This window comes from Pongo pygmaeus, chromosome 12 (assembly GCF_028885625.2).
Source record: "Pongo pygmaeus isolate AG05252 chromosome 12, NHGRI_mPonPyg2-v2.0_pri, whole genome shotgun sequence".
NCBI lineage: Eukaryota > Metazoa > Chordata > Mammalia > Primates > Hominidae > Pongo > Pongo pygmaeus.
The window spans coordinates 44,966,757-44,993,095 of record NC_072385.2 but is presented as its reverse complement, the minus strand read 5'-3'; the positions used below and the strand labels follow the sequence as shown (position 1 = coordinate 44,993,095).

The 26,339-nt window shown below is 38.0% G+C and overlaps 2 pseudogenes; both read right to left on the bottom strand.

The window, feature by feature from the left end:
* Positions 1 to 717: 717 nt before the first annotated feature.
* Positions 718 to 1,210, bottom strand: LOC129026659 (immunoglobulin kappa variable 1-27-like; annotated as a pseudogene).
* Positions 1,211 to 21,176: 19,966 nt separating this feature from the next.
* LOC129026720 (immunoglobulin kappa variable 2D-26-like) lies at positions 21,177 to 21,928 on the bottom strand (annotated as a pseudogene).
* Between the last annotated feature and the right edge of the window lie 4,411 nt (positions 21,929 to 26,339).

Genomic DNA, 26,339 nt, shown 5'->3' with positions numbered 1-26,339 from the left:
CCTACTTGGCTGTAATTCCTCATATTCACCATGATTTCTAAAAGCACCTTTCCTGAAACCCATTAAACCCTCTATGGTTTCTTGTAGAGTTACTCAAGGAGAAGACCTCTCATCATATTTGAAGGTAAGAAGAAGGTGATTCAATATTCTTTGACACCAGTAGGCAAACATGTTCACTGAGATGAGGACTGGAGAATCATCTGGTGAGGTGCTGCATCAATTGATAGCATCAGCATCTTCGCATATGGACTTCCTAGACAAAGAAGAGTACATGGTTAGATAGCCCATGCCTTTAGGGGCTCATGAACTCTGGCTTCTGGCAGACCTCCAGAGACTCCCCTGTTTCTAGTGTCAGCTTTCCTAACTACCACACTCCCAGTTTTGTATATTCAACTCTAATTCCCTGTATTAAAACAATGCCTTCTGGCAATCTGTAGAGTGGTTTCTCTTTTAATCTATGACCCAGATGGACGCAATAACACAGATTCTTCAGGTATCATAATTGCTATCCCTTATTAAATCAGGAGAGATAGTGTCATGTCTGTGCTGCTGGGGCTGAGCAGGAAGAAAAAGAGTTAGAATGCAGATAAGACTTCTGGCCATTCCTACAAAAACCCTTTAAATCTTGGCTGCACCTGAGAAACACTCTCAGCAGATGGAGGCACCAGTGGAAGCACCTGGGGCAGCCATGAGTCATACTTCTGCTTCCCTGGGGATTTATTTTATGACTTGTGACACTCTAGGATGGCTGCTGTAGGTCTGTAGACAGCAATAAGTTATAACATCTTCAGGTTGCAGGCTGCTGATGGTGAGAATGTGTGAAATGTGTCCCAGACCTACTGCCACTGAACCGTGATGGGACCCCAGATTGCAAACTGGATGCAGCATAGATCAGGAGCTTAGGAGGATTCTCTAGTTTCTGCTGATACCAGCTTAAATAATTGCAAATGCCCTGACTCACCCAGTAAGTGATGGTGACTCTGTCTCCTACAGATGCAGTCAGGGAAGATGGAGACTGAGTCATCTGGAAATCACATCTGACTCCTCGGACATAAAAACAAATATCCACACAGCTGTTTATAAGATGATTTCCCTGAATGGCCGGGCTGTATACTGAGCACACTGGCTGAGTAAATTCCTAGTGTTCTTCCTTACGTGGGAGCCAGAGCAGCAGGAGCCCCAGTAGCTGAGCGGAGACCCTCATGTCCATGCTGTGTCCTGACTGGGACTGACTCCTGCACAGGGTGTGACCAGCCTATTAAGAAGTCTTCAGAACAGGAGGTTGTGCTCTGGGAACCTGCAAATCAGCAGGGAATGGAGCAGGCTGGGCACAGCTGCAGGACTGGTTCATGGATAAGTATCTTAGATCCAGATAAAACTTAATAAATATTCATACTCTTATTTTTCACATTTTCAACTTGGCCCAGGGCATCCCAGCCTAGTTCAGAAACAAGAATGTGAATCGTTTTTCTTTTTACTCCCATAAGAACAGTAACATAAAACCCTGTGAATGCTCCAGTCCTGGAGGAGAATGTGTGCCAAGAACAAGTGTAAAGTACAACTGGGGAAAGGGAGATAAGCAATGTGTTAACACCACCAAATATTCTCCCGTTAAATATATACTAGTAACTGCTAAGCCAAACAATACCAAAAATGTACCAGTGCTATGTTGTCATGTATCAGCCTCAGTTGTGTGACTGGTAGACTGAATACATCTGATTGACAAATGTATGCAAAGGACAGAGGATTGAGATGAGCTAAGTCACCTTTCCCTTCCTCCTTCCTCCTGTCTCCTGGCTTAGAGGGCACTTGCATCTTCTGTAGGTTCTACCCATGCTAAGGCTGCGACTGCTGAAGTGATCTTATGTGTGATACCTGAGGTGTAGCTTCATACTAATCTCCTGAGTTCACCAACATCCTCCTCTTACACAGATTTAGAGAATATATCCTGTCTACTCCTCAGTGAAGGAACTAATTTGGGCAGCTGGGACAATCCAAGCAGGAGGCTTTTGTTTGGTGCTGAACCATTGTGGGAGGATATTGTAGAGTGTGGTGGCAGTAGTAATAGCCAAGATCCTCAGCCTCCACCCTACTGATCTTAAGCATAAAATCTGTCCCTGACCTGCAACCACTGCAAACTCACGGTTATGCTGTGCATCACACAGGGCTGTAAGTCTTCAGTGACTCAATTGTTAGTGAAGTTCTTGTCCAAATGTATTTCAGGTCATATCACAAATGCCTATTTAACCGTAGGATATAGACCAGCTTCCAAAGGTTGAAACTAGTCCTGTGATATATCTGGGGATGACTGGTCTACTCTCTCCTCCCACTGGGGAGAACCTGTCTGGGAAGGCAGAAAACTGATTGGAAGTCCTACAGATGAGGAGCTGTGGAGACTGGCCTGGCTTCTGCAGGAACTAATACAAATAGGTGTACCCATTACCATGTAAAAGTTCTGACTAGACCTGCAGGAGATGGAGGCCAGCTCTCCATTGGTGACGGGCAGAGAGAGTGGAGTCTGGGTCATCACAATATCCCCACTGGATCCTGAAATAATGAGAGAGAAGTGCAAGGTTACGTAGAAACTTTAAGTGCAATTTTAAAATAATTTTTCTTCTGTTATTTATTTCAGGCTAAATCAATTTTTATAATTTGATTCACACCCTAGTAATATATAATTTCAAAATAAAAACGTATTTTCAAAGCACAGCAGAGTGCTTTGAGTGCTAGAAGTTTCCTCTACCATTCCCTCTTTCTCTGTTAGAGTCTTCACTGGAGCACTGGTCGTTGCTCCTTCTAGAATCTTCCTCATTCTTACAGATCTAAACCTCACATGCCTTACTCACGCAGATATAAAAGTTACAAGCCCCATCCTGGAGTACAAGACGTGCACATCTAACATGAGGACAGAACACACATGGGAGGCAATGGGGCCCCCAGAGTTCACCCTCCCACCCCATTCTCCTCCCTCATCTCTCTTCTGTCCTCACCAGGGACCCAGAGCATTAGCAGCCCCAGAAGCTGAGCAGGGAGCCTCATTGTGAGAAGGTGACCTAAGGAGTCCTAATTAGTCAAGTCAAGGTTGGTGCTGAGCTTTTATCTCAGACTTGCAAGGGAAGGTCCTCCCTGGGGGACAATATGCAAATCCCCTGGTGGGTGCAGTGGTGTAGAAATAACATGATATGTGCAGGGGTATGGGGGCCTTTCCTATGAACAACATATTTTGTATGCTTGAGAAAAAACTGGCAGAAATAACAATCTATGCAGCCTGATTGGGACAGGATATATTTCTATGTTTACTGTGTTTACTGTCATTTTTTTTTTACTTCCTAGTATTTTCCCAGTGCTTGTTACACTTCTCTTTAATACGGCTGAGTTTCTGTAAATATTTGGTGCTTCTTATTTTTTTCTTCATGGGTGTTGAAAGGATCTTTGTTTGCTGTTAATTTTATAAATCAAAATAAATTGTGCCCTGAGTAAAGTGCAAACATGTTCATTGCTCAACCAAATAAAGTATTCACATTCACTATCCAGATACAAATATGAATGATTTTAAATTCTCCACATGCTGCGTTCATTCACCTTTCTAGTCAATAGCTTCTGCCTCTAACCTACCAAGGGAACTGCAACTCTGATATCTATCACAAAGATTTAGTTTTCGTGAACATCAACAACATATGAATTGAGGTAAGTATATTTATGAAGCCTTCATTTAATTTTATGGATTTAAATTACTGTTCATTGTCATTTACTGTGATTCTGAATTCTGAAGGATTTCTTCCTGAGTTTCTTATAGCACATATATGCTAGTCATGGCTTCTTTTCTTTTCTTTAAGGATAGTTTTGCTGAATGTAAAATCATTTTAAACTGATTTTTCTAGTACTTCAAATAGCTTTAACATTAATGGTTAATCCACTATTATTAATGAAGTCATAATCTCTATTTGAATTTCACTGAGCTTTCCACTGATACATGTATTTATCATTTTTACTTTTAATGTTTTAGGATAAAATTTCTGGATCCCATATTGCATTCAGTTTTCATGCTTTCTTAATTTCCTTCAATCTCTGACAGTTTTTTAGTCTTTGTTTTGAAATACCTTGAAACTTTTGATGTATGCTGGCTAGTTATTTTTCAGATTGTCCCTTAAGTTCTATTGTTTGGTATTTTCTATTGATTAAAGTCAGATTTTTCATTTTTGGCAAGAATATTACAGCAGGGATGTGTGTTCAGTACATCCTATCAAGAGTTACACAATATCAACATGTCATCACTGGTGTTGATAAATGAATATTGCTAAGGAACCCTTTTTGTAAGAAAGTCTTGGTCAAAGGTAACCAAGGCAGCTGCTTTTGTCACTCTTCCTATATGGTTATATGCTGACTTTGTTAGGAATTGTCTAGTCCCATCTGCTATGGTTTAGATGTTTGTGATGTTCCAAACTTAATGTTGGAATTTAAAGCCTAAGTTGATATTAAAAGGGAGAGCCCCTTGGGAAGTAATTAAGTCATGGGCTCTGCCCTCAATAAATGGGATTAATGGCCTTATATAGAAGATTTCAGAGAGCTGCCTGGCCCTTCCATCTCTGTTGCCATGTGCAGACACAACATTCAATTTGTCTCCTTTGCCTTTTCTGGCTCCACCAGACAGCTTCACCGACACTGAATCTGTTAGAATCTTGATCTTGGAGTTCTGAACTCCAGAACTGTGAGAAATAAATATTTATTGTTTATAAATTTCCCAGTCTGTGAGTTTGTTATAGTTGCATGAAAGAACTCAGACACTATCTGATTCTTTTTTTACTTATTTATTATTTTCAGAATTCAGTTCTACTTAAAACCTGCTCTCCAATAGAGAATGCTGATTAAATAAATTATGCTTACTCTTAAATGTCAAATATTTCCATCATGGCCATTCAACACTGGAATGTTGATGACCTGAAGGAAGGAAGAGAGGACTGGTATCTATTAAAACATAGTGGTACCCACCAGTGGATGGACATTCCTGAGTAATTTGGACAAATATATAGTCCTACACATCACTTAGAATATTTCAGAAACTAAATGGAAAGGTTTAGAATTGATTGAACTACTTCTAAAGTGGGAGGCTGAGTTGCTATTGGTGCCATACTAGGATGCACACAGTTGAGACATGATTTCCAAGAATCTGAAATCCTAGGGACTAAGTTGAAGAATATGTGGCTATATCAACATGGTACTTATTTCTCAAAATAGATATTTTTCTAAGTTTTTCATTCCTGCTGTGACTAACCAATGGGATTTTGTCTTTTGATTGTTGTGAAAGTAAATAACTTGTTTTGATTTCAGAGACTTAACAGTGGAAGGAGATGAGTATCAGATGTGGCTTTGGACTTGGACTTGGGACTTTTGAGTTAAAATTAGAATAAGGTAAGACTTTGGGCAGATATTGAAAAGGAATTATTGTATTTTGAAATGTGAAAAGGACATGAGATTTGAGAGAGTCCAGCGGTAAAAAGATGTTGTTTGCATATTTGTTACTGCTCAAATATCATGTGGAATTGGAATCCCCAGTATTGGAAGTCAGGCCTGATGGGAGGTGACTGGATCATGGAGATAGATTTCTCATGAACGGTTTAGCACCATCTTCTTGGTGCTGTTCTCATGATAGTGAGTTCTCATGAGATCTGCTTGTTTAAAAGCGTATGGCAACTCCTTCTCTCTCTTCTGCTCTTCCTCTGGCCATGTGATGGGCCTACTACCCCTTAGCCTTCCATTGTAACTGTAAACTTCCTGAGGCTTTCCCAGAAGCTGAGCAGATGCCAGCATCATGCTTCCTACAAAGCCTGCAGAACTGTGAGCCGAGTAAAACTCTTTTCTTTATAAATCACCCAGTCTCAGTATTTCTTTGTAGCACTGCAAGAATGGCCTAATAGATTTGGTCTCTTTCTTTTTTTTTCTTTTTTTGAGATGGAGTCTCGCTCTGTCACCAGGCTGGAGTGCAGTGGTGCAATCTTGGCTCACTGCAACCTCTGCCTCCTGGGTTCAAGTGATTCTCCTGCCTCAGCCTCCTGAGTAGCTGGAACTACAGGAGTGTGCCACCACACCCAGCTAATTTTTCTATTTTTAGTAGAGACGGGGTTTCACCATGTTGATCAGGATGGTCTCAATCTCTTGACCTCGTGATCTGCCCGCCTCAGCCTCCCAAAGTACTGGGATTGCAGACATGAGCCACTGAGCCCAGTCTCTCTCTCTCTCTCTCTTTTTTTAATAAGGACACTAATTGAATCAGATCAGAACCTCAACCTTATGGCCTCATTGGACCATAATTAGTTTCTTAGAGATACCTCCAAATATACCCACACATGGAGTTAGGGCTTCAACTGGTGAATTTTGAGGGGACACAAGTATTCAGTTCATAAAAGCTTACCTTATTTTCTTGATTTATCAAATACTTGCTCTCTTGGCATATTTTGTGGTCACCCATGGAGGTGAGATGGATCTTTTCTAATTAATAGATATTATGGTGAAGCTGTTGACACTCCATGCACAAGACAATTTGGGAGAAATTTTCTAACTCACACAAGGGAATCTTGGGGAAAGCAGGATATGCACAAGCTGGTATAACCTGGCTCGAGTTAGACAGAGGGCTGGGTTTTTATAGTTGGACTGGAGATATGCTATCTTGCATTGCTGAGGATCTATGAGGTTTGACGGTCCTGCAGGCAGTTGCACAAATATGTTGTGGAAAGGAAAGTGGGAGGTGGTGATTGAAAGCTGTCACTGATCATACATCAAAAATGGAGTCAGATGCTTATTACATAGCACTTACTTGAAGGTACATGGTAACTTAGAGTATCAGCTTTTTATATTTTGTCCAGCTTTTTATATCTGTTTTTAGCAGCTTGGCACGAAATAAATTTATCTGCCATTTAACATAGTGGGAGTTTTAGGGGGAAAAATCATAATTTAGTAAATAATGTCAAAGAAAACAGTATTTGGGGAAACATTGGATCTACATAATTAAGAGACGTAGCAAAATTACAATGATTATTAGTAATTATTTAGTGTTTAATACTTTTCAAAGTTATAAACATTTTATAAGTATTCAATTACTTAATGATTATAATAGTCTTATGGTATAGTTACTTCTTTATTTTCCTTTATTAGAGATTAAAAAAACAAGATAAAAGTGTTTAATTCATTTGCCAAATTTACACATATGTTAAGTGTAAGAGCCAAAATTCCAACCAATGATATGTGATTACAATCTGTGTGTTCTGTTATCACAGAAATTAGTATTTCAAAATCTCTTTCACTGAACTTTCTACCTGATTTCATCAATTATGTATGAGTAACTTGAACAAGATAACATTGTTGGATCATTGCACTGCCTTTGCTCAGTATTGTCACACGAGAGAGGCAAGATTTGATGTTGTTGACAGTAACAGTACGCTGCATCTTCAGGCTTCAGGCTACTGATTGTGGGAGCGAAATCTACCTCAGACTCATGGTCACTCAACCGTGCAGGGACACTAGGGTTCTGGATAGCGGCTTGCTCCCCTCAACCTTTGTCCAGAACTTGAAAATTGAGAACACATGAACACAAAGAAGGGAGCAATACACACTGGGGTCTACCTGAGGGTGGAGGGTGGAAGAAAGGAAAGGAGCAGAAAAGACAACTATTAGACATTGGGAATAATACCTGGGTGACAAAGTAATCTGTACAAGGAACCCCCATGGCACAAGTTCAGCTATGTAACAAAACTTCACATATATCCCTGAACCTAAAACAAAAGTTAAAAAAATAAAAATAAATAAAACTGAGGCAGCACAATATTCTCATTGACATCTGAATTTAAAAAAAAATCACATAAGCACAAATATCAGTGAGGTTAAACACATCCCACTCTATGAGCTTATCATGTTACTCAACATTGTGAGTGCTCCATGAGAAATCAAATGTCACAGACCAAAAAAGATACTAAAGATTCAACTTACAATGAGAAGAAAGCAAATTTCACCATCATGTGGCACCTCCTCATAATCCTTTTCCTCATCTGGGATCAGGGCAGCAGGAGACAGAAGAGTTGAGCTCCTTATGTCCATTATGTACATGGCTGAGGCAGACACCTGCCCTGAGCCAGGGAGCAGTCCACTGATAATGGCTTTGATATGTAGCCAAATGCTCTATGGAAAGCACACAAAGTCATCCCAGGCTGAGATACTTTGGAGCTTCTTGTTCCAGAACAGATTATTTCACAGCTGTCACACACACATGGATGCTCCTTCCCCAGTGTCTTCAGTCTGTAGAGGGACGATGTGGAACCCCTCACTTAATAATACTCCAAATCACTACAACATTTCCTCAGTCCTCAGCTGCAGCTGGTCTTGTTCTGGTGATGACTAATGTGAGTGACCACAAGCATGTTATATGAACCTTATAAGACCATGGTCATCATAAATAATAATCACTGATACAGCTATTAATTCAAGTGGCTTGAATACAGAGTCATTTTCTTGGTATGAACTTAACCTGGGAATGTTCCATACAAAATGGATCAAGATTATGAGGTCAGTTAATGTACTGACAGAATTTGGGGAGAGTTGAGGGAAACAAAGTAAAAGAAGAATTTGGAGAATTTTATACAAAAGCCATACCGACTATAAATGAAAATAAAAAAATCCATGCTTTGCAGTGTAAATTCAAGAAAAAAATTCATAATAAAGTGAAAATGGCAAAGAATTAATGAAGAAAGTTTACATTAAACTGCCTCAAAGGATAATGAGAGTTTCGATCAACATAGAAGACACTGCTAAAAACTCATTATTTGTCGTTTGATTTGATGAAGTTGCTTGAAGGGATAAAAAGTACAGTTTGAGTGAACTCCCATTCACAATTGCTTCAAAGAGAATAAAATACCTAGGAACCCAGTTTACAAGAGACACGAAGGACCTCTTCAAGGAGAACTATAAAACACTGCTCAATGGAATAAAAGAGGATACAAACAAATGGAAAAACATTCCATGCTCATGGGTAGGAAGAATCAATATCGTGAAAATGGCCATACTGCCCAAGGTAATTTATAGATTCAATGTCATCCCCATCAAGCTACAAATGACTTTCTTCACAGAATTAGAAAAAACTACTTTAAAGTTCATATGGAACCAAAAAAGAGCCTGCATTGCCAAGTCAGTCCTAAGCCAAAAGAACAAAGCTGGAGGCATCACGCTACCTGACTTCAAACTATGCTACAAGCCTACAGTAACCAAAACAGCATGGTACTGGTACCAAAACAGAGATATAAACCAATGGAACAGAACAGAGGCCTCAGAAATAATGCCAAATATCTACAACTATTTGATCTTTGACAAACCTGAGAAAAACAAGAAATGGGGAAAGGATTCCCTATTTAATAAATGGTGCTGGGAAAACTGGCTAGCCATATGTAGAAAGCTGAAACTGGATCCCTTTCTTATACCTTATACAAAAATTAATTCAAGATGGATTAAAGACTTACACGTTAGACCTAAAACCATAAAAACCCTAGAAGAAAACCTAGGCAATACCATTCAGGACATAGGCATGGGGAAGGACTTCATGTCTAAAACACCAAAAGCAATGGCAACAAAAGCCAAAATTGACAAATGGGATCTAATTAAACTAAGGAGCTTCTGCACAGCAAAAGAAACTACCATCAGAGTGAACAGGCAACCTACAGATTGGGAGAAAATGTTTGCAATCTACTCATCTGACAAAGGGCTAATATCCAGAATCTACAATGAACTCAAACAAATTTACTAGAAAAAAACAAACAACCCCATCAAAAAGTGGGCCAAGGATATGAACAGACACTCTTCAAAAGAAGACATTTATGCAGCCAACAGACACATGAAAAAATACTCATCATCACTGGCCTTCAGAGAAGTGCGAATCAAAACCACAATAAGATACCATCTCACACCAGTTAGAATGACAATCATTAAAATGTCAGGAAACAACAGGTGCTGGAGAGGATGTGGAGAAATAGGAACACTTTTACACTGTTGGTGGGACTGTAAACTAGTTCAACCATTGTAGAAGTCAGTGTGGCGATTCCTCAGGGATCTAGAACTAGAAATACCATTTGACCCAGCCATCCCATTACTGGGTATATACCCAAAGGAACATAAATCATGCTGCTATAAAGACACATGCACACGTACGTTTATTGTGGCACTATTCACAATAGCAAAGACTTGGAACCAACTCAAATGTCCAACAATGATAGACTGGATTAAGAAAATGTGGCACATATACACCATGGAATACTATGCAGCCATAAAAAATGATGAGTTCATGTCCTTTGTAGGGACATGGATGAAGCTGGAAACCATCATTCTCAGCAAACTATCGCAAGGACAAAAAACCAAACACGGCATGTTCTCACTCATAGGTGGGAATTGAACAATGAGAACACATGGACACAAGAAGGGGAACATCACACACCAGGGCCTGTTGTGGGGTGGAGGGAGGGGGGAGGGATAGCATTGGGAGATATACCTAATGCTAAATGACAAGTTAATGGGTGCAGCACACCAACATGGCACATGTATACATATGTAACAAACCTGCACGTTGTGCACATGTACCTCAAAACTTAAAGTATAATTTAAAAAAAAAGAATTATACACACAAAAAAAGAAAGAAATAATTTATCCTATAGGATTTCCCACATTTAGGGTTTGCCTGACTGTATCCTTGTGATTTCACTGAGTTTTAAATAATAATTACATTATTTCCAAGGCAAAAAAAAAAAAAAAAGAAAAGTACAGTTTGAGGGAAAACAACATTTAAAAAACACAGACATTTGAAGCAGGAAGCCCCAAAAGGAAGCTGTGGCTTTATGCTCTGTGGAATTTTGACTGCTGAGTGCCTTCTTCCTGAAAGGGAGTATCTACAGCATTGTCTGTCAAGTATCTGCATCCTAGTCCTGTCTCATCATTGTTCACAAGTCTTGAGTGGGATAGGGGGATAGGTGCTATTTAGGAACTACGGGAAAAGAGGCTCAACTGCACAGAGTCTGATTTAGATGAGGAGATCTTGAACTTTAAATTACCACCATCATGGGAAATGCTTGTAGATGTTGCAGATGAAAATTAGTATATGTTGCATACAGTAAAAATGTAGATTGATTTAAACAAGCGTAGAGAGTTGCCAACTGGATACTCCAAGACGGTCATAAGATCCTCCATCTTATTAGTTCCTCTAATAGTGTGATGTTGATAATTTCCCTATTGGACGTACTAGCATACTTTTCCCCCTTTGGAATCTTAGTGAACCTATAATTGTGATAGAAGTAACACTATGTGTCTTCTGAGGCTATAGTAAGTCATAAGAGGTTATAAAACATCTGTCTGGTACTCTTAGAGGAAGTGTACAAGAAGCCAAGCAGGAGCATGTAGAGATTCACAGCCTCAGCTGAGGACTCATCCTATAGCCTGAATTGGCCACCTTTGATATGACTCCATCCCCAGCTGCTATCTGACTACATCCATGTAAGAAATCCCAAGCAGAAATCTTGGTCAGCCCAGGAAACACCTACAATTACAAAGATAATAGTATAACGATGTCAACTGTAATATGTCATTAAGTTTTGGGTGATTTGTTCTGAATCAGTAGTAACTAGCTGCCAACTCATAAATATAGAAAGAATTTGGAAGTAGAAAGTCATCTAACGGTTACTAAATGAATTCGGGTAACATGTACATTGGAGTTCTTATATTACTTTGGCAAGTTTTCTTTAAGTTTAACAATATGCCCAAAGAAAAAGTCACATAAAATATGTTCAACAAAATGAAACAGAAATGTACAAAATGCAGTTGGATAAAAATAAAGAAAACTCCAATAAATGGAAGGTTGCACCATGCTCATGAATTGGGAGACTTAATAGTGTATATTCTCCCCAAATTTGTTGAAAACATTCACAATAAAAAATCTCAGGGAATTGTTGTTGAAATTGAAAAGACATTACTTAAATATATATGAACATTCAAAATGCAAAAGGTAACCAAGACAGTCTTGCTAAGATAAAAAATGTTGGAGGACTAATACTACACAATACCAAAGCCTGTAAGTTACAGTAACTAAAATATATGGTATCAGTGAAGTGTCAAACAAATTAGCCGGTTCAATCAGTTTGAGAATCCAAAAACTGATCCACCCATGTGTAGTCATTTGATTTACAATAAAAGTGCCACTTCATAGTAGTAGAAGTAAAATAAATTAATCATACTGGATCAATTCAGTATCTGTATTATATGAAAATGAATCTTAATTCTATGCCATATACAAATATTAATCATCAATAAATCATAAATATAAATACAAAAGGCCCAAGAGTAAATCCTCTACAAAAGGGTATAGAAACATATTTCATGACCCTAGAGATAAAAAAATAATTCTTAGAGAAAATAAACAAAATATCATAAAGAAAGAAATTAATAAATTAGACTTCACTAGTATGACATCCTTTTTATAATGTTTAAAAGAAATAAACAACTTTTTAAAGGAATACATATAGAAGAAATAAACTACACTGATAAAGAATATTGAATTGAAAATTGTGATTAACTTGATGGCAGTGGGAAATAATATGTTTAAGAGATTGTGGAGAACCTCAAACTGGATATGAGTTGATATCTTAAGTAGTTGCTTTGCAGGATAGTAACAAGAATTTATTATATTACTAATATTAATGAATGAATTAGTGAGTGCTAAAAATATGAATAAATAAACAAGAACCATAATGGACTAATAATAAAAGTGCATTATGGACCAAACATTATAATTATGTTATTAACCATCATTGATTATTATTCCTTGCAATCAGTTAATAAAGTTGAGGCCCATTTAAAAAGATAATAGAAAAAGAAAAAATGAAACGGAGGAAGGAGGAATTGAAAGAAGGACAAGAAGATGTTGTAAAAAAAATAAATTAAAGAGAAAACTTAAGTAAAAAAAAAAACTCTCGCGGACTCCAGAACATTTCTACATTATGTTTCGCATAATCAATAAAATAAAGAAAAAGCATATAACCTAGGATGAAAAATAGCACAAAATATGTAATTATTGAAAATGTAGGCATAGTTCCTTAAACTCTGCTGCAATATAAGAAAAATAAAACAAACTGCATCATTAAAAACAAAACCCAATATTCAAGACAATATAGCAGAATTGGCACTGCAATTGATCAAAACAGTGATATGGAAGGCAAACTAGAGTAGCACTTTTGTTTTTCAAAGGAGAGAATCATGACATTAGATAACAAAGAGAGAGCTTAGACAGAAAAACAGAGTAGAAAGTTAAACCTGAGAATTAAACATTTTCCTAAGGAAGAAATTAGTCCTTAGAAAAGAATCAGTAAGAAGAAATGTAATCTGAAATAAAATTTCCATGTCTGTTAACTACTCAGTGTAAATTCAATGGAGTCACACAATTGTATTCAAACATTTATAAAATGAGAAAACACAAATATTTCATAATAAAATACAAATTCAAAGAATGTAAAGGTTATTTTTTTCAGAGATAAATGTCAGGCTTGCGTCAGAGTCCTGGCCTGCAAAAACGAACTCCCAGTAATCAATGTATTTATATTTGAAAATGTGCAAAGTTTTTATAAAAGAAATTATACTGCATGCATTTTATATTGAACCAGGGAAATAAAATATGAAGAAAATTTTTAATTTGAAACAAGTAAATTATGATATGCATAAGGATTTATGAAACTAGAAATCCTTGAAAAATGTATTACAGCTGATAAAGAGATGAAGTTAAGCGGGTTGCTCAAGAAGAGGAAGCTGTGGTTTGTGATTGTAAAAGAATGTTGGCGAGGATAAAAATCAACAAAACCTATAAGTTAATCTAACTAAGTTAAAAATGTGTTGATAAATGCAAGGTCATTCCATAGGAAAAATTCCTCAAATATAAGACATATAATGCAATGCAATTTAATTGTAATAATTGACTATAACAGTGACAACATTACTCATGCAAAATTAGGAATCATAATTGAAGGGCAATAACAAGTTTTACCATCATACTGGTTTAATGTATGATAAAATTTAATAACCAGTATTTTCCTTGACTTCAAAATTTAAAATTATAGATTTATATAGGCATAACAAAAAGTAAATATGAAATATATGCTTATATTTTGTTCTTTCAGTTTATTTCCATTCTGTCTTGTTTGGGATTCACTCACGGTGGTCATTTATTAATTTTTTTTAAATAAAATATCTAACCTTTCAAGATCATTCTACTCTATATAAGGAATTACAACAACTGACAGAAAAAGTTACTTAGTGAGAGAAAGAGATGTCAGTGCTCAGTCCTTTTGTGTCAGGCACTAGTCCAGAGCACAAGATCCTAAGGACAGACACACTACCTAAAGAACAAGGCATTCTGCTTAAATGTTACCTCCTTCCTACAGGAAATTTTCATCTCATATTCTTCAGCTCCCCATCTTTTATTCTGATTAGCTCTCCTTAGTTTGTGTCTTGAAGCAGTTCTTCCTTGTCTGAAGGAACTTTTCCACTTCCTGAATCCATTCCCAACTCTAAACACCATTGCGAGTAAGTACCATCCACCAGGTAGTAAAAACATGGACCCAGGTTTGGGAAGACTAGGAAAAATTTAAAAACTATTTAATGGGCATCTCAAAGCTACCTTGGATTTATTTTCTTACATCTGGATATATTCTAATTCTTCTAAATACCTCCTCACTCAGAGGTTTTTTCTTCTCATTGCATAGGTTGGCAATGAGAAGAACCTTTGCACTGCTGGTGGAAATGAAAAATGGTGCAGCAGGTTTGGAAAACAGTCTGCAATTCAAGTGGTTAAACATAGACTTGCCGTATGATCCAGGAAGCTCTTAAGTGTGGACCCGACAAAAACGAAAACATATATCTACACAAAAACTTGTACTTCAATGTTCTTAGCAAGTTACTGGCACATCTTTAGAATTATTTAGGAACAGCTTTGTCCTAAAAAGGGGTCACCAGAATTCTAGGTGATGCTCTTCAACTAGCTGGATGATCTTGAATAATTCCTGTTGACAAATCTATCTGGGTTTTAGTCATCTCATCTTTACTGAAGGATATAGCAAGTATAATTTTGTGTATGTTTTTATTTCACTTTTTATAGTGTAAAATTACCAGTGTCTTCAGTGAATAAATAAAAGTGAAAAACACATTGAAACAAATTGTTCTGATTCTACAAATATTGACTTAATTGGATTCATACATTTAGGGTAAATAGGAACCATCATTAAAATGCAACACGTTTTGAGTAGCTTAGAATTTTGATGCTTTCCAGGACAAAAAAAAAGAGGTTATAGTGACTCATGTGTTCCTGATGACACTGAGTGTGGTAACCTTGTAAGCCCTGGGCTCCCTTACATTTGGTGCCCTGGTTTCATAGATGGAATGTGAAAATGAATACAGATTATAATTAAATATAATTTGATTAGACAAGGAAAGAAATTAGGACGCATTGATTGGTGCAAATAACATTATGCTTCATAAATTTTTTAAAATAAACTTTTGATAATGTAAAACTTACCCATACATGTATATTCACAAATCTCAACATGTGTATATGGACTCACAAATTATAATGCAGGTTTTAATACATTTTTCAGAGATTGAACATACTGTATAACAACCGTACCAAAGCAGAACACTCCCAGTCTCCTAGAAGCACCTTCTGTCTCCTCCCAAACAGTAGCCCCACACTTCTCCAATGTAAATTTAAATCTCACTTTCAGTAACATTGATTTAGTGATGGTGGTTTTTGAACTATATGAAAAGGAATCATGGATAGTGAGCTTTTTATTTCTAACATCTTTTGCGCATTATTATGCTAGTAAGATACACCCACATTCATGGATGTAGTAGCAGCTTTTATATTTTCATTCATCCATAGTATTTAATTGTATGCATCTACCTCATTTTATTTATTCAAATTACTCTTGATTTGTATTTAGAATGTTCCCAGTTTGGGGCTATCACTAATAATGCTATGAGTGTTATTTTATTTATTTATTTATTTGTTTATTTTTGAGACGTAGTCTCACTCTGTCACCCAGACTGGAGTGCAGTGGCATGATCTCGGCTCACTGCAACCTTCACCTCCCGGGTTCAACCGATTCTTCTGCCTCAGCCTCCCTAGTAGCTGGGACTATAGGTGCCCGCCACCATGCCCAGCTAATTTTTGTATTTTTAGTAGAGACGGGGTTTCACCATATTGTCCAGGCTGGTCTCGAACTCCTGACCTTGTGATCCGCCTGCCTCGGCTTCCCAAAGTGCTGGGATTACAGGCGCGAGCCACCGCACCTGGCCGAGTGTTATTGCACATTTCTTTCTGTGCACATCTGTACACATTTCTGAGTGGAAGGGCTGGATTAAAAGGGACTATATATTCAGTGTCAGTTCTCCAACTTGTGGTACCACTTTATATTCCCAAACACAATGTGTGGCCCTTCTAGTTCCCCCTTTCCATCACTGTATTTGGCATTGTTCCTTTGAGTCATCCTATTGAAGTTTTAGTGGTAGACAGTTGTGATTTTTATTTGTAGGACTGGGATGATTATTGACGTTGGACAGCTTTTTATTGTTTTCACTCTGTTGTGCAGTGTCACCTTTGTCCCTAAAAAGTGTCACTATATGTGTTAGTCATTCTCAGAATACTCTCTTCTGTTGCATTAGGCAATTTGTTTGAACTCACATCAGCAGCACAGTTCGAGTATCCAAGTAGTATAAGTCCTCATTCTTGGGCTTCTTCGGGTTTGTTGTGGTTATTCAAACTCCTTAACAATGTAATATGATATTTAGAATCAGCTTTTACACTTCCATTTAAAAACAGTTTGAAATTTTGATTTCTATTATCTTTAATATATCAATCTGTGAAGAATGAACATCTTTACAATACTGGGACTTTCAACCTTTGAACGTACTATGGCCTTCCATTTGCTTAGATTTTCTTTGATTTCTTTGAATTATATTCTGGAGCTGTCAGTATATTTTGTTAGTTTTTTCTAATGCCTCTTGGTTTGATGCTACTATAAAGGATGTGTTTCATAATTTTAATTTTTAGCAGTTGTTGCATTTATATAAAAATAAATACATTTTTATATTGATCTTGAATCTAACAATTTGCTATGTATCTCATTAATTCTAATAATTTCTGTGTAGACAATTTGAAATTTCTCCCCCACACAGTCCTTTCATCAGTGAATTGTTATACCTTTAATTCTACCTTTCTAATTCTTCTTCTTTATCATTGTTGCTGCTACTTTATTGCACTGGCCAGGACCTTTAGAGGCGTCCACTCATATGAGTCTGATCCAATGGCCTTGACCATGAAATTGTGCCTGAACCCGGCTGTGCATTTGGGTCTGAGAAAAAATCCGTGAGTGAAACTATAAATATTATAAGGAATTACTTTTGAGAACCTCAAAATTTCCAAGCAAAGCGTAGATGCTAAAACTGAGCAGCACCACATCAGATGACTAAAAAGGAAGCAGGTGGTATAATCAAATAAACACCTTAGGTCTCCTGGAGGTTTTTGTTGCATGTTGAATCACTATGGGACACCAACTACTATGCTGATAACAGTGATGAAGTGCGAATCTTCAGGCTCCAGGCTGCCGATGGTGAGAGTAAGCCCTGTCCCCGACCCACTATCACAAATAGGGGCTACACCATAGATGAGGAGCCTGGGAGCCCGCTCAGGTTTCTTTTGGTACCAGGCTTAGTAGCTGCTAACACTGACTGGCCCTGCAGGTGAGGGTGGCTTTTTTCTCCAGAGACAAAGACAGGGAAGCCGGAGACTGTGTCATCACTGTTTCTACAGTGAAATCTGAGTTAGAAATAAAATGCCTTATAGTCTTTAGGATGGCTATTATAAAAAAGACAAGAGATAAATATTGATGACGGTGTGAAGAAAATAAACACTTATACATTGTTGGTGGGAATGATGATGGGTGCACCCATTATGGAAAACAGTATGGAGGTTCCTAAAGAAACTCAAAACCTAACCACCTTATGACCCAAGAGTGACCCTATTTTGAATACATACCCAGAAGAAATGAAATCACCACCTTCTTTTAAAGATACCTACACTCTCGTGTTTATTGCAGCATTATTCACAAGAAATGAGAAAAACCTGAGCATCTGTGGACAAATAAATGAATAAAGAAAATGTGGTATATACATAAATGTACACACACACACAAAATGGAATATAATTCAGCCTTAAACAAGAAGATTCTTTTTTATTATTATTATTTTTTTTATTTTAGAGAAGTCTCACTCTTGTCACCCAGGCTGGAGTGCAATGATGCTATCTCGGCTCACTGCAACCTCCTCCTCCCGGGTTCAAGCGATTCCCCTGCCTCAGCCTCCTGAGTGGTTGGGATTACAGGCGCATGCCAACACGCCCAGCTAATTTTCTTTTGTATTTTTTGTACTTTTAGTAGAGACGGGGTTTTGCCATGTTGGCCAGGCTGGTATTCAACTCCTGATGTCAGGTGATCACCCGCCTAGTGCTGGGATTACAGGCATGAGCCACCACACCCAGCCGAAAGAGAAGATTCTTCTATTTGCCGTAACGTGGATGGACCTAGAGGACAGTATTCTAAGTGAAAAAAGCGAGACACAGAAATAAAAATATTGCCTGATTTTACTTACATGTAAAACCTCAAAATAAATTAAATAAGTAAAAAGATAAATTAGGCAGAAATAGAGAATGAAACAGTAGTTATTAAGGGCCGGGGGTGGAACGGGAAGAAATGGGAAGATGTAGGTCCACAGATGCAAGGTAGTAGATATTTACGAATAACAAGTATAGAGATCTACTGTAGAAAATGAGGACTATAGTTAATAACACTGTACTGTATTAGAAATTTTTGTTAAATAAGTACATTTTAACTGCTCTTGTCACAGACGAAAAAGTAACTATGTGAGATGATAAATGTTCATTCTCTTCACTATAGTAAGCATTTTACTATCTATATGTATGCCACAACGTCATATTGCAAACCTAAAATATACACAATAAAATTTATTTTTTGAAAAAACAGTTTAAACAGAAAAAGAAAAACAAATACACATGTAATCTAGATTATACCCATTGTCTTTCCAATAGAGTCAAGACCATTGATCTACACTGAGCTTTAATTATTGTGCTTGCTGAGCGGAGATGCCAGGTTGAAAGACCCAACAAAGTTGAGAGAGTTTTCACTGACCCACAGAACCCTCTGCGCCCACCCGCATATTCCCCTCGCCTGGGACCCAGAGTAACATAAAGAAATGATAAATGCATGAGCTGATGCACATCCTAAATATCCTGATTTGATCATTTTTCAACATATGTACCTATCAAGATATCAAAGTGTACCCCATAAATATGTACAATTACAATGTGCCAATAAAAACAAATAAAATGCAAAGTTACCTATTAGTGACATTAGAAAGTAATGGAAGAAATGAGGACTAGGCGATCTAAAATTCTAGAGTGAAAAAACAACTAATTCTAGTTGAGTTGGTGTTCATCTGACATTTTGTTTTTCTGTCTTTTTTTGCCAAATGTGCGTTGGGATAGAAATTTTGATTTGGCACAGACAGAGAAACCCAGCAAGAAGAGAGAACATAACTGAGCTTTGAAGGTTGCACAGGGCAATTTCTGTGCAACCATGGCCAGATTTTTCATGTGGCATTTGCTGAGTTCTGAGTCAGGAGACAGGCTGCGGGAGCTTGGGTAGGAAGGCAGAAATCTCCAACACTCAGGATGTTTTTTCTTCCAATGCTGTGCAAACCATCCTTTGTATATGTCTGAACCATGGACATTGATCTCTATCCCTTTCTGCTGGGCCTTTTGGTTAACACGTCATTGCATGTTCATCTCCACAAACCCGACCACATCATCTCTGCTATAGGGGCAGAATGAGTTCTAGAAGATCTCTTCATGCTGAGTTGAATGGGATTGAGTCTCTTTGCACGGGAACTTGACTAAACCTTTGATGATTACAAACCTAAACACCTTTTCTCACCATTTTCCCATGAAACTTGCAGTGGCACAGGCTCACCTCAGGAAGCCAGGCAGTGGTCTCTTCAACTCTGTGACTCTTCACAAGAAATACATCGGGACTTGATTTTAGGTTTATGTCATCAACTTGCAACACCCACTGGCATCTGAAGTTCACCAAATGTAAGTTAAAATGTAGGAGGATTGTCTAATACGGTAGACACAGTAGCTCATGTCTACTGTGTTCCTTGTGTGTTCCCATTCCTGAAGTACCCTCGAAGTCTTAAAATTGTTATCATTCTCTATGCTTCTAGCGATATATAGGGTGAATTCTATGCCCTGCATATTCCAGTGTATGCTTTTATTTTTAAAACCCAACTTTTGGAATTTCAAGAATTCCTTTTATGATCTATCAGTAAGAAGTAATCAAGGCAAATCAAAGAGTTTTAGCATTTGGATCTTGTATCTGACATTAATTTACAAAACTCTATTTAGGCACTCAAAAATCAAGATTTTTGCTAATTGCCCCCAACCAGCTACCCGTATAAATGGGGAGCTACATTTTACAACTAGTGTAAAATGTTGTCTACAGTATCTTTATTACATAGGAAGATAAGCAATAAGTAAGGAAAGTAGAAAGTTTGGAAGGTGGAAAATACTAATTTCTAAATATGACCAAATAATTATCCTATTAAAATATATAAAAATGGATGAAATATATAAAAATGAGGAGGCACTCAGCATGTGTTGCCAACATTTGTATCAATTGCCTGGCACTTATGCTGATTAACTTCAATTGAGAAATGTAAGAAAGGAGGATTCGTATGAGCTTTTGTTCAGTTGCATCATGAATCAGCATCAGCTCCATGGGACCTTCCCCATTCTCCTACTGCTTTTGCCATGTCAAGGCTTTTGCAGCTTCACAAGTGAGTAGTTCCTGAGATGTAACCAAGGAATTCATGAGACCAATCTGCTCCTCTGAGTTGTCCAACATTTTCCTCATGCACAGACTCAAAGAACGTGCTGTGCTGCTCCCCAGACAAACATCACATGTGAGCAGCTGGGCCACTGCAAGCAGAGAGGTTTGTGCTCAGGGCTGTAGCACTGTGGGAGGATCTTGTGCATCTTGCATGCAGTAATAAACTCCAACATCCTCAGCCTCTACCCGGCTGATTTTCAGTGTGAAATCTGTCCCTGACCCGCTGCCACTGAACCTATCTGGCACTCCAGAGAACCGGTTGGAAACTTCATAGATCAGGAGCTGTGGAGGCTGCCCTGGCTTCTGCAGGTACCAATGCAAATAGGTGTTTCCATCACTATGGAGGAGGCTCTGACTAGACCTGCAGGAGATGGAGGCCGGCTCTCCAGGGGTGATAGACAAGGAGAGTGGAGTCTGGGTCATCACAATCTCTGCACTGGATCCTGAAATAAATAGAAAGAAGTGGAAGGATATGTACAAATATCATGTGTCATTTTTAATAAATTTTCATTTGTTATTTCAGACTATATAATTTTTTGTTGTTTGTATTTATACACTAAACATATTCCAAATTTTCAAGCTGCAAAGGGGATTCTAGAAGTCACCTACACCACCTCCCTTTTTCTGTGTGACAATCTTCACCAGAGCACAGGTCCTTGTTTCTTTTTGAATCGTCCTCGCTTTCACAGATCTAAACCTCACATTCCCCATCCTGGAGAACAAGACCTGTACATCTAACACATGGGCAGGGCAGAACACACATGGAAGGCAGTGGGGCCCCCAGGCTTACCTTCCCACCCCATTCTCCTCCCTCATCTCCTTCTGTCCTTACCAGGGACCCAGAGCATTAGCAGCCCCAGGAGCTGAGCAGGGAGCCTCATAGTGAGAAGGTGAACTGAGGAGTCCTGATCAGTCAAGGCAAGGGTTAGAGCTAAGCTTTTATCTCAGACTCACAAGGGAAGGTCCTCCCTAGAGGACAATATGCAAATCCCCCGGTGGGTGCAGTGATGCTAGGCGCAACGACAGGAGGATGAGGGCTTCTCTTGTGGGCAAAGGGACATAAAATATCCTGCGTGTTTCAAGGAAAACTAAGCAAGATAAAATCTGTGTTGCCTCAGTTGGAGAAGGGACATATTATAATATTTCCTTTTTTCCCCACTTTTCCAGGCACATTTTGCACTTGTCTTTAATAAAGTTGAGTTTCCATAAATATTGGCTGATTCTTTTTTCTTGCCTCCAATTTTCTTTAAAAGAATCTAGGTTTGGCTTTTCTATTTTTTTTAATTGAAATAAACCACATATAAAGGGCAGAAATCCTAAATGTGGAATGAATAAAGTTTTATGTATATTCACTATCCAGATGAAACTTATAGAATATTTCAAAATCTCTGGATGGTTATCTCGTACACCTTCCCATTCAATAACTTCCTCCCCATCCCAACCAAAGTAACTGTCTTTCTGACATCTACCACAATAGTTTGTTTGTACTTGGTAGTGAATATCATAGAAATTGAAGTAAACTTTTTTTTATCATTGTGTCTATTTTTTTCCCAGTTCTTTACTATTTTGAGGCCTTTATTTCTGCTTGTGGATTCAAATTACTGTCCTCTATAATTTCCTGTGATTCTGAAAAATGTTTTCTTGAATTGATTTCAGATAATTTATTGAATGTCTACAAGTAATAATTTCTTTTCGTTTGTGTTTATCAAGGTAAGGACTAAGCTCTGATTTTTTTTTTCCTTGTCCCAGTTCCTAACTAAGGAGTCTGGGGAGTCATGCCCTACAAACTATAAATTCTCATCAGATGGGTTTTATTTAACCCTACATATCCTTGGACTTACTTTCCAACCTGACTGTGGTGTAACATTATGCAACAAGGCAGAAAATTAAAATATTTTACCCCAAAACATGTTTCTTTGCCCTATCTTGAAATGGCCTTGCAAAGCTGTCCTTTGTGGGGAAAAACTTTGCATCTGTAAAGAATCTCTATTAACATAGCTAGATTCTTTTTCTTCCAGGCCCTCCCAATCTTAAAGAAGAGTCTAGCACATTTTAAAGATCTGAATAGGAAATATTTGTAATCTATTGTCTGTAAGGGCAGCCACTGTATGACTTCAAAAGAACCTTGGTCTTCCACAGTCTTTTATCTTAACCTGAACATTTATTTTCTATTGATCCCAGGTCTTTAGACAAACTCAACCAATTGTCAACAAGGAAATGTTAGTTAGAGCCTGGAACCTCCACCGCTCCCCCACCCCTCATCCTCACCCCTGCTTTGAGTTGTCCTGCCTTTCTGGACCAAACCAATGTATTTCTTAAATGTGTTTGATTGACGTCTCATTCCTCTCTAAAATGTATAAAACCAAGCTGCGCCCCAATCACCTTGGGTACATGTTCTCAGGACCTCCTGAAGGCTGTGTTGGGGGCCATGGTCACTCATTTGGCTCAGAATAAATCTCTTCAAATATGTTACAGAGTTTGACTGTTTATCGACAAAGAAATATGTTTAGTTCGCTTTATTCTTAAAGTACACCTTTGCTGCATATAGAATTTTGGGTTGATTTTTTTTCTTTCAACATTTGAGTACGCCATTCCACCGTCTTCTAGTCTCCATTAGAAATAATGGACCCTTATTCAGCGTCTACATTATTGTATCTCTGTACATAGTGTTTTTTTTCTCTTGAAGATTTTCCCTTTGTCACTGTATTTCGGCATTTTAATTACAATGTGTGTAGTTATGAATCTTTTTTGCTTCACCTGGATGTGTTTCATCACATTTCTTGGATCTATGTAGTAATGTGTTTCATTACATATGAAAAGATGTTCCCATTATTTTTTCAAATACTTTTTCAGCTCCTTTCTCTCTCCCTTCTCCTTTGTAACTCCCATCCACATTTGTTGGTGTTCTTCACACTGACCTGTACATCTCTGAGGTCTTGCTTGGCTGCTTACATCTTTATTCTTTGGAACAGATTATTTCTATTGGTTGATCTTCAAGTTCACTGATTCTTCTGACACTGTCAACTGTTGTGGTACCTATCTAAATTTTCAATTGAGTTATTCTACTTTTCAGTTTTAAAATTCTTTTTTGGTATTTTTTTGTCTTCATAACCTGTACTGTTCTATTGAAAGTTGCTATTTTGAGAACACCTTTACAAAAATTTTAATAGTAAGAAAATTATGGCAGTAAAAGAGATCTGATCTAACCCACCTCCCCATCTTGCATTTCCCTTAATTATTCCTGGGCTTTTGGGCAGAGCTAACTTTGGAAGCCATTTAGGTTATAGTTTGAATGATGATATGGGTTAGCCAAAACTCAGCTACCTTTGTAAAGATCATGAAAGGCCATTAAATTGTGGGAAGAGAGGACCCTGATTCTGCTAAGGTGTGGACTGGTCACCAGATACTCCTGCAGATAACACCACTATTGCAGATTGGCCTTTTAAGATATATTTTCAAGTATTGTTGCATATCTGACAGCAATGGCTCCACCTGGACCTGCTAACCCCCATCCTGTGGCCCTACTCAGGAGAGATTCAGCTCCAGAGGACAGCTCTGACATTTTATGACTTCATCTCTGACCCAACCAATCAGCAGCAAGCACCCATTACCTGGCCACCCCTTCCTCCAAACTGCCTTTGAAAAACCCCTAACTACAAGCCTTCAGGGAGATTGATTTGAGTACTAACTCTGTCTCTCGTGTGGTGTGGCCAGCCTCATGTCTACCAAAACTCTTTATTGCAAATGAAACTGCCTTTGCAAAATTATGACTGAGACAGTGAAAGAGGTCTAACTTAACTGACTCCATCTTGCTTCTAATCTCCAAGTTGTCCTTGTTCATTCCTGGGCGTAGGCTGAACTAACTTTGATAGGAACTTAGTTTTAGAGTTTAAAACAAAGACAATAACAGCCTTTTCCCAAAGCAGATGTTCTTCTTGCCTGGGGACTAGATAGACTTTGTAGGACTAACATTAGCCACGAGATTAGAAATTATGGTTTATGAGTCATGCAGCTGGAGGCTACAAGGTTCTGACACTCCCTAAACTGCTCCTAAGATCAGTGCTTGAGATATTTTGCAGATCTTGAGCTTGATGGATCAGCTGGCACCACCCAGATCAATAAACTGCTAATCTGATCTTATGGTCTCCCACCCAGGAACTCACTCAGTGCAAGAAGACAGCTTTGACTCCCTATGATTTCATCTCTGACCAATCAGCACTCACTCCTAGCTCACTGGCTCATCCACCACCCACCAAGTTGTTCTTAAAAATTCTGCTCCCCAAATGCTCAGCAAGACTGATTTGAGTAATGATAAAACTCTGGTCTCCTGCACAGCCAGCCCTGCCTGAATTACTCTCTCTCTATTGCAATTCCCCTGTCTTGAGAAATCAGCTCTGTCTAGGCAGCAGGCAAGGTGAACACATTGGGCAGTTACACAATGTCGTGGTCTTCATTTGTGCAGTGGTTAGGAAAAATCCCTCAGCTAGGTACAATGTGTTTAATCATTTTTTTCATATTTTCCATTTTAAGTATTTGATCGTAGAGTACTGATCAAAAGAAATAAATTTTTTAAACATCTTTAAAATAACTCTATTGAATTCAACATCTCATTTGGTCTTTTACAACTGCAGGAGGTGAGCAGCAGGTAAGCAAGCAAAGCTTCCTCTGTCTTTAGAGCCTCTCCCCATTGCTTGCATTACCACCTGAGCTCCACCATCTGTCAGATCAGCAGCAGCATTAGATTTTCACTGGAGTGCAAACCCTATTTTGAACTGTACGTGTGAGGGATCTGGGTTGTGTGCTCCTTATGAGAAACTAATACCTGATGATCTGTCACTGTCTCCCATCACCCCCAGATGGCACCATCTAGTGGCAGGAAAACAAGCCCAGGGCTTTCACTGATTCTACATTATGATGAGTTGTGCAATTATTTCATTATATATTACAATGTAATAATAATTGAAATAAAGTGCACAATAAATATAATGGCTTGAATAGTCCTAAAACCATCCCCCACTCTAAGACCCATGGAAAAATTGTCTTCCATGAAACGAGTCCTTGGTGCCAAAAAGGTTGGGGACCACTGCTATAGATAATGGAAACCAGGATTGTCATTACAAGAAACAGAAATCACAAATAAGAAAAGGAGGAAAAATAGAATGATACTTGTGGAATTTCTTCTTAGGAACTCACGTTCTTTTCTTACTTTTATTTAAATTTTATATTTCAATTAATTTTGAAATAAATTTAGATTTACACAAAGTTTCAAAAGTAGTAGATTGTTTCAATATACTTCTCCTCCACCTTCTCTTAATA